This window comes from Zeus faber (assembly GCF_960531495.2).
Source record: "Zeus faber genome assembly, chromosome: 5".
Lineage (NCBI taxonomy): Eukaryota > Metazoa > Chordata > Actinopteri > Zeiformes > Zeidae > Zeus > Zeus faber.
In genome coordinates this window covers 30,865,339-30,872,838 of record NC_137192.1, presented here as the reverse complement: position 1 = coordinate 30,872,838, position 7,500 = coordinate 30,865,339, and the positions used below count along the sequence as shown (strand labels likewise).

The 7,500-nt window shown below is 47.3% G+C and overlaps 1 protein-coding gene across 1 annotated transcript in view; it reads left to right on the top strand.

Annotated features, from left to right (window-relative positions):
* Positions 1–4,007: 4,007 nt before the first annotated feature.
* foxp4 (forkhead box P4) overlaps positions 4,008–7,500 on the top strand; it is a gene marked incomplete at its 3' end in the record, with an annotated part of 101,436 nt that continues 97,943 nt past the window's right edge. The window contains exon 1 of the mRNA XM_080000780.1: positions 4,008–4,073. The remainder of the gene's footprint in view (positions 4,074–7,500) is intronic.

The following is a 7,500-nucleotide window of genomic DNA, read 5'->3' as shown; positions in this document are numbered from 1 at the left end:
GGTCAGGTCGCCAGTTCACCAGTTCGTGCAACCCTCTATTTGGGGCAGACATGTACCTAGTTACTGAATGTGTGACTGCCAAGTTTTAAAAACACGCAAAATCTGTCGAGCACGTACAGATAACGAAATCATCTAAATTAAATCTGATATCACTTCCATCCAATAATATGTCAATTCAAATATAATTTCATTGGAATATTAGTTTCAATGATATGACTCCCCATAACAAAACTGAATTATTCAGTACATGAAGTATTTGCATGCTGCTCCTTGTTTACTCCGCCTCCATCAAAGCTGCAGTTCGTCAGGGAGGCTGTTAAATGAGGTGGAGGCTCCTTCGCTCCTCGTCACTGTGGCCCGATGTTTGCACACGCTTTGGTTAATCCGCACGGGCTGTGATGTGAACCCTGGGCTTGTGCCTGTGTTGCGGCACGTATAAAGCGGTAGACGTAATACTGTGTTATTCATTCACACTGTTTATGCTGTTTATGTATTTTTCTGCAAGCGCCGTGAATAAAGGTGAACGCCTGGAAAAATAATCACAGCCTCATAAAAAACCCGTGGAGGCTAATTGTGACACATGAGACCCTGTCATTTCTCAATAATCAACCCCTACCTTTGAAATGCAGTGAACAGGGGGGTGAAAAAAAAAATGGCTTTTCAAAGCCAGGTTCAAGCACCTCGGGGTTGGGTTAGTCGCGGCGTGGACACTTTTTCCTGCCTGTACGACATCCGGTCGCAGCGTGCGGCTATGTTTGTTCCCGCATTGGACACTCGCCGCGCTCTGTCCGGACGCACTTTCCGCCGCCCGCCGCGCGATTTCTGAAGCTCCAAACTTCCAAGTGCACCTTCATCTTAACGACCACTTAGAAAAGCATCGCTCATCGCCCATGCAGTCACTCACATTAGCAGCCATCAGTCCACGGGAGATTGATTACGAGCGTATAAAAAAAAAGAAGAAGAAGAAGAAAAAAAAAAAAAAAAAGTCTTCCTGATCAAATCTGTCAGTCTGGGACGGAGGGGTGAGGGTGAAGCGGAGCCTTTGTATATGCAGGATATCAGCTACGTCTTGTTATCTCACACACACACACACACAGACACTGATACATATGCACACACTGACACACACACACACACGCACGCACACACACACACACACACACACACACAGACACACGCACACACACATTTTTAGTGGTATTGATCGGGCTAATGAATGTGTTGTGATTTACTGCAGCCGTGGCCCATTGTTGGGCGGTGGTGTGATGGACTGCCATCATTTTCCCATGGTAAAAGCTTAGATAGAGAAAAGGCAGGAGGGCAGAATTCCTTTTATAGCCTCAGCAGAATTATTCCAGGACCTTCCCGTGAGTTATGGCGCTATTTTTTTTTTTTTTTTTTTTTTTTTCTCGCCATTTTTTGCAGCGACAGGTATGATGTAATTTCCAAATTTTATCAGACAGTTTCCCTTAATCACCCGAGCATGACACTGATTATGCTGTCAATTAGTAAATGAACGTGATTAAAAAGGCAGTGATGACTCTTAACGGGACTCCCCGAGAGGAGTCGTTACGCCCCCAAAATACATAAAGGGCCAAGTGAGCTCTGCAGACAATAAAAGTTATCTAGCGACGGAGCCGGCCGTCCACACTGTAAACCATCCACATCCCAGAGCCGGCGTGAGAACTGTTTAGAAATGTTTCTGAGATTCCGCAATGTCCCGGCAGGCCGACTGACAGGTTGCGAGCTCCGTTTGAATAAGCTTCCTTGTTGTTGACGGTTTCCTGCTCCGACTTGGTGCGGGGGACATCTGTTACCCACTGCCTCTCCACAAAAGCCCAACTCAGCCACCATGCAAAGAGAGGTCAGGAGATCAGTGCCTTCAGCCAGCCAACACACTCACACTGAAGCACATACACACAAGTGAAGCGCACGCACGCACGCACGCACGCACACACACACACACACACTTAAGCACACACGCACCCACACACACACACACACACACACACACACACACACGTGAGCACATACACACACTGAAGCACACACACACATACACACTTAAGCACACACGAACACACACACACACATTTAAGCACACACGCACACACACACACACACCCACACACACACACACCTAAGCACACAGCATGCACGCACACACACACACACATGCATGCACATACACACACACACATGCATGCACATACACACACACACACATGTGAGCACATACACACACACACACACACACTTAAGCACACACGCACACACACACTTAAGCACACACGCACGCACACACACATGCATGCACATACACACACACTGAAGCACACACACACACGCACACACATTCTTAGGAAATACAATAAATACCGTTAGAGGCACAAAAGCTCATACGCGACGCTACGAAAAGACACTTCTTTTTGCACCAGTGTAGAACAAAATCAGGATCCGATCCCCCTGTGGAGGTAGGATGAGCGCATCCTACCTCCACCTCTTTAAAACCCAAGACCTTCAGCTCGATGCGCGTGAGGCCTCCGACCCCGTTTCACGCCACTGTTTTTTTTTTTACCCTCCAACCTGAAAACAGCGCTGTTGTTGGACGGGGCCGAGTGGGAGCTTCGCATAGCGAGCGGCGAACACCAATCACACACATCGACCCAGCGGTGGCTGCTGCGCGTCCTCTGGGGCCGCCGTGCGCCCTGCTCTTCAGCCGGGGACGTTGAGGGTTTTTGACCCCCCCACACAGAGTGACCGTGGGCGTTCAGGGGGACGGGGGGGACGGGGGGGGTGGACGGAGGCGTGTGAAACCAGCCACAGAGAGAAGAATTAAACAGGTGCACCCATCTTACCTTTTTTCTTTCTTTCTTTTTTACTTTTCCTCCCCCTGGAACTTTTATTTTCCTCTGGTCTCTTTTCAGGTATTTCACGGATGCAAAGCGCTCGGAGCCCCCCCCCCCCCGGACCACACGTCGAGCGCGGCGAGCCCTCGCACCCCCAAACTACGAAGCCGGGCTTTATCCTCCCAGCCCGCGCTGCGCTCGCCTCCGATGGGATGGCTGGGGGTGGGGGGGGGCGACGACGACGCGCACCTGCTTTAGAGGCATTACGGTAGCGCCGCGCACCGTCCCCGTCCCCCACCGCCGCGCGCGGCACGGAGCGAACCGCGACGCTGATTCGCGGCGGAGGAGCGGGGGGCGCGGGGCGGCGCGGGGCGGCGCGGGGCGGCGGCGCGGGCGACGCGCGCGCGGGTCGGGTCGGGAAAGCCAAAAAACGTTCGGTCGGGGTCGAGAGTCGTCAGCGGGGACCGACGGGGCGAGCGGCTTCGAGCCAGGAAGCCGGATAAAGCGGCGACAAACAAGCCCGAGAAGCGCGGCGGCGCGCCCCCCCCCCCCCACCCTCACTCGCCCACCCCCCCCCCCCCCCCACCCTTCCCTCCAGCCCCCACCCCACCCCGACCCCACCCGCCCCCACCGCGCACCCCCACCCCGCCGCCTCCCCGCAGCACGCAGGCAGAGTTTAGGGCAGCTTTGTTCACACTTCACTCCAGAGGACGGACACACAAAAGAGAGAGAGAGAGAGAGAGAGAGAGAGAGGGAGGGAGAGCGAGCGACAGAAAGAGAGAGAGAGCGAGAGCGAGAGGGAGAGAGAGGGAGAGAGAGAGAGGGAGAGAGAGAGAGGGGAAAGCGGAGGAAACCAAACAAGGAGTCGGGCTTGTTGTTTTAGAGAGCAATGCTCCTGCGATACCGAGCTTAGGTCCCGTTTCTCCTTCTTCTCCTTCTTCTTCTTCTTTCTTTCCCCTTTTTTTGTAATCCTCCCGTCGGTTCGCGTCCCCCCCCCCTCAGCCCTCCCTCCTCCTTTTTCTGTTGTTTTTTTTATTTTTGTTTTCTATTTTTTTATTTTATTATTATTATTATTATTTTTTTTTTTTATCTTTTCGTGTGTGTCGCCGCGCGCGAGCCGAGAGGAGAGAAGAGTCGCGCGGAGTTTGGAGGAGCAGCGCGCGCGCGGGGCTGTCCACATGGTCGCGCCGCCTGAAAGTTGACTTCTCCACGACGCGACAACAGGTTGGTGTACACCTCCGTTTTACCTTTTTTCGTGTGCTTCTCCGTACCCCCCCCCCCCACCACCCCACACCCCCCACGCCGCCCTCCTCCTCCTCCTCCTCCTCCTCCCACGCCGTCACCCCACGCCGCTTCTGTCGCTCCGGTCGCCTCGGCTCCTTTCGCCGCGTGCCGCGTCGGAAAGTTGAAACTCCCGAAAGTCGCCGCGTATGACTCGGGGAAAAAACACCAGCGCTCCGTCACGGAGTCGTTCGTCCACGGAGCTCTAAATAATACTACAGTTACAGGTTGTTATTATTTATATATATATATATATATATATATATATATATATATATATATATATATATATATATATATATATATATATATATATATATATATATATATATATATGTGTGTGTGTGTGTGATTGCCGTTGGCCGATCGCCTCATCCCCATAACTTCAGAAAAAAACAAAACCTAAAAAAAACCCGCCGGTCAACTTTATCTCACAGGCTCCTATTGTGTATCGGACGTATTAATAATACATCTTAATTGTAATAGTTCATTGTCGTATTACACTGTGCGGTCGGTGCGTTGTCGGTTTTGTCGCTTAATAACCTGACGCCGAAACGTTCGATTTCGCCAGTGCCTCTTTGAACTCGTTTTTCTTTCATTTGGTACAATGGGGGGGGGGGGGGAGAAAAAAAAACGACGCTTGACGCGACCCCCCCCCCCCAAAAAAAAAAAACCAAAACAAACTAAAAAACCCAAAACGACTGATTCAACTTCCCGGCGACCTCTACCACTTTCCACACGGACGAGCGTCGAGGATGAACACTAACCCGCGTGTTCATTCTCCTGTGTCACTTTTTTGATGCCATATTCTGTGTATGGAACACTAGTTTGGGGGCAGTGGCCGCACGCTGCCTGCGGGCTGCTGCTGCTGCTGCTGCTGCTGCTGCTGCTGCTGCCGCTGCTGCCGCTGCTGCAGCCGCTGCCGCTGCCGCTGGAAGGTGTCGGGTTCTCAAACCTTCCCTCGTCAAACAACTGCAAAAACTTTTTTTTTGTCCCCCCCACCACACACCCCCACCTCAGACCAGGGGGTTTGAATGGAGGTAAAACTGTTCAGTGGACGAATTTAGGCCTATACCGCGTTAAATGATTCATTAATAGTCACTGCTGGGGGACTATTATTATTATTATTATTATTATTATTATTATTATTATTATTATTATTATTATTATAACTATTATTATATTATTGTCCTGTGTTGATTTTATGCTTTTTTATCTTCTTTTTGATCCCTTTATTGCAGTAGTTCATAGACGGGTACACTCTTCGTGACTGGTTGCGATCTACACGTTTTATATCAATCATTCATTTTAATCTACGAAAAAAAGAAGAAAAAAAAAATCCCTCGACAAAATAAGAATCCCTGGCGACGCATACGAGAGGTCACAAAACATTGCCCTTTCTTGGAAAACCTTTTTGACTTCCACTCCAGATTAGGTTCGATTTCCACAGCTCTCTAATCCAACTAAGGACAGGACGCTTTTCTTTTGACGGAACCAGATTATTTTTATTTTGATTATTATTCCCGAAATGGATTATTTGCTTTATTTTCAAGGCCTAAAACTTACAAAACGCAAGTGTAGCTGCCGCAACATCTTGTTTTGTTTCGCCTTATTTTAACATTACACTATTTGAATAAAATAAATAATATTCTCTTCGTTGACCAAATGCAATTGATATCCCTTATGGACTGGAGCACATATAAAACATATAAACAGATCGTTACGGAATGCATCTTTTTTTTATATTCATCTTATTAAATAGAAAGAAAAACACGTGACCAAAACTTTTTTTTAACCACTTAACCCGCTTAAAAATAAAGAACCACTAGTGAAGGGAAAAAAAACAAAAACATTCGTTCGTCTTATTATTCTTTCAATAAGTTAAATCTCATTATCGGCATTAAAGCGTTATTTTTTTGGATAATTATTTTAGTTGAATTGTTTTAAAATGACCTTTCTTAACTTTCATTGTTTTTTTTTTGGGGGGGGGGGGGTTGTTTCTTCCTTGACTGTGCCCTGGCATGGGCGATTTTCTTCATCCTCTGAGTCGGTTTTACAAACTCATAATGATAATAATAATAATAATAATTCATAATTACATTATGATTTATAATGATAATAAATCTCCCGGTGTGGGTGATGGACGCGTGTCATTTTACACTTCAGACGCCCACAGGAACGTGCTTATGGAGGACGGAGAGAATAAATGACAATTAATTGCTGTTGGTCGCGCACGGCCCGTTATTGGCCCCTGATTGATGGGCGCCGGGGCATTCGGCATAGTTAATTTTTATTTAGTGCGTGTGTGTGTGTGTGTGTGTGTGCGTGTGTGTGTGTGTGTGCGTGCGTGTGCGTGCGTGTGCGTGTGCGTGTGCGCGTCCCGTCGTGTGGTCCGTGCGTCCTCCGCTCGGACCCGGCGCGCCTGCACGCGGTGGCATTTCCGCGCCGCGCGATGACACACTTTTAATTGCGCGCGCTGATGGAGCTTTAATAGAAAGATTCTCGGGGAATGAATGAGCTGCTCATCACTTTTTATTTATTTTTTATTTTTTTACGACCTTGTCATATTTCTGGCGTCAGACTCGAAAACAGGTATTTTGCTGCTGGAGTCCTAGGCTGTGAAGAGTGTAGGAATCCCCCCCCCCCCCCCCCTAAAAAAAAAAAGAGAGAGAAAAAAAAAAAAGTTAAGAGCCGCAAGGAAAATAGAAGCTGAGAAATGGCTGCATGGGTGTATAATGTGTTTTAAAATGAATGCACTCTACAGATCAATAGGATAAAAATGAAAGAAACAACAGCACTTCAACCAAATGACACCAGCATCATTATTCGTCATTGCCTTTTTGCCTTTTTTACTTCACCAAAAATAAAATCAAACATCCATATTTAAAAAAATCCCACTCAGTTGATCTTTCGGTGTGAATTAATTCCCCATTTAAAATTACATGAATTCCCTGAAAGCCGTTCCCTCCGCATGCCCTTTGACTGAATTGGCTCCTCATGGGAAGAGTGAAAATGAACTGATATTTTGATCGCTTTTTCCCAAACGGTTTTCATACTTAATGATTCATATTGATCCGTTTGGCTAATTGATCTGTGTGCTGTGAAGTGCTTCGGTTCAGGGAGTGTCATTTGTCAAAAATAAAAATAATAAAAGTGTATACATGAGCAGCTTTGTTGGCTATTGCTTGAAATGTTTTTTGTTTTTTTTTAACGAACTTAACGGTCATCAGTTGCTATGCTGTTCAAAAGAAACACCCGCTCTTCAGTAAAAAAAAAAAAAAAAAAAGGATTTAAAAAAATCTAAGAAGAGGGCCAGAAAGGGTTGTGCTTGTTTTAAAAATAATATATATATCGCATGGCATATATATGA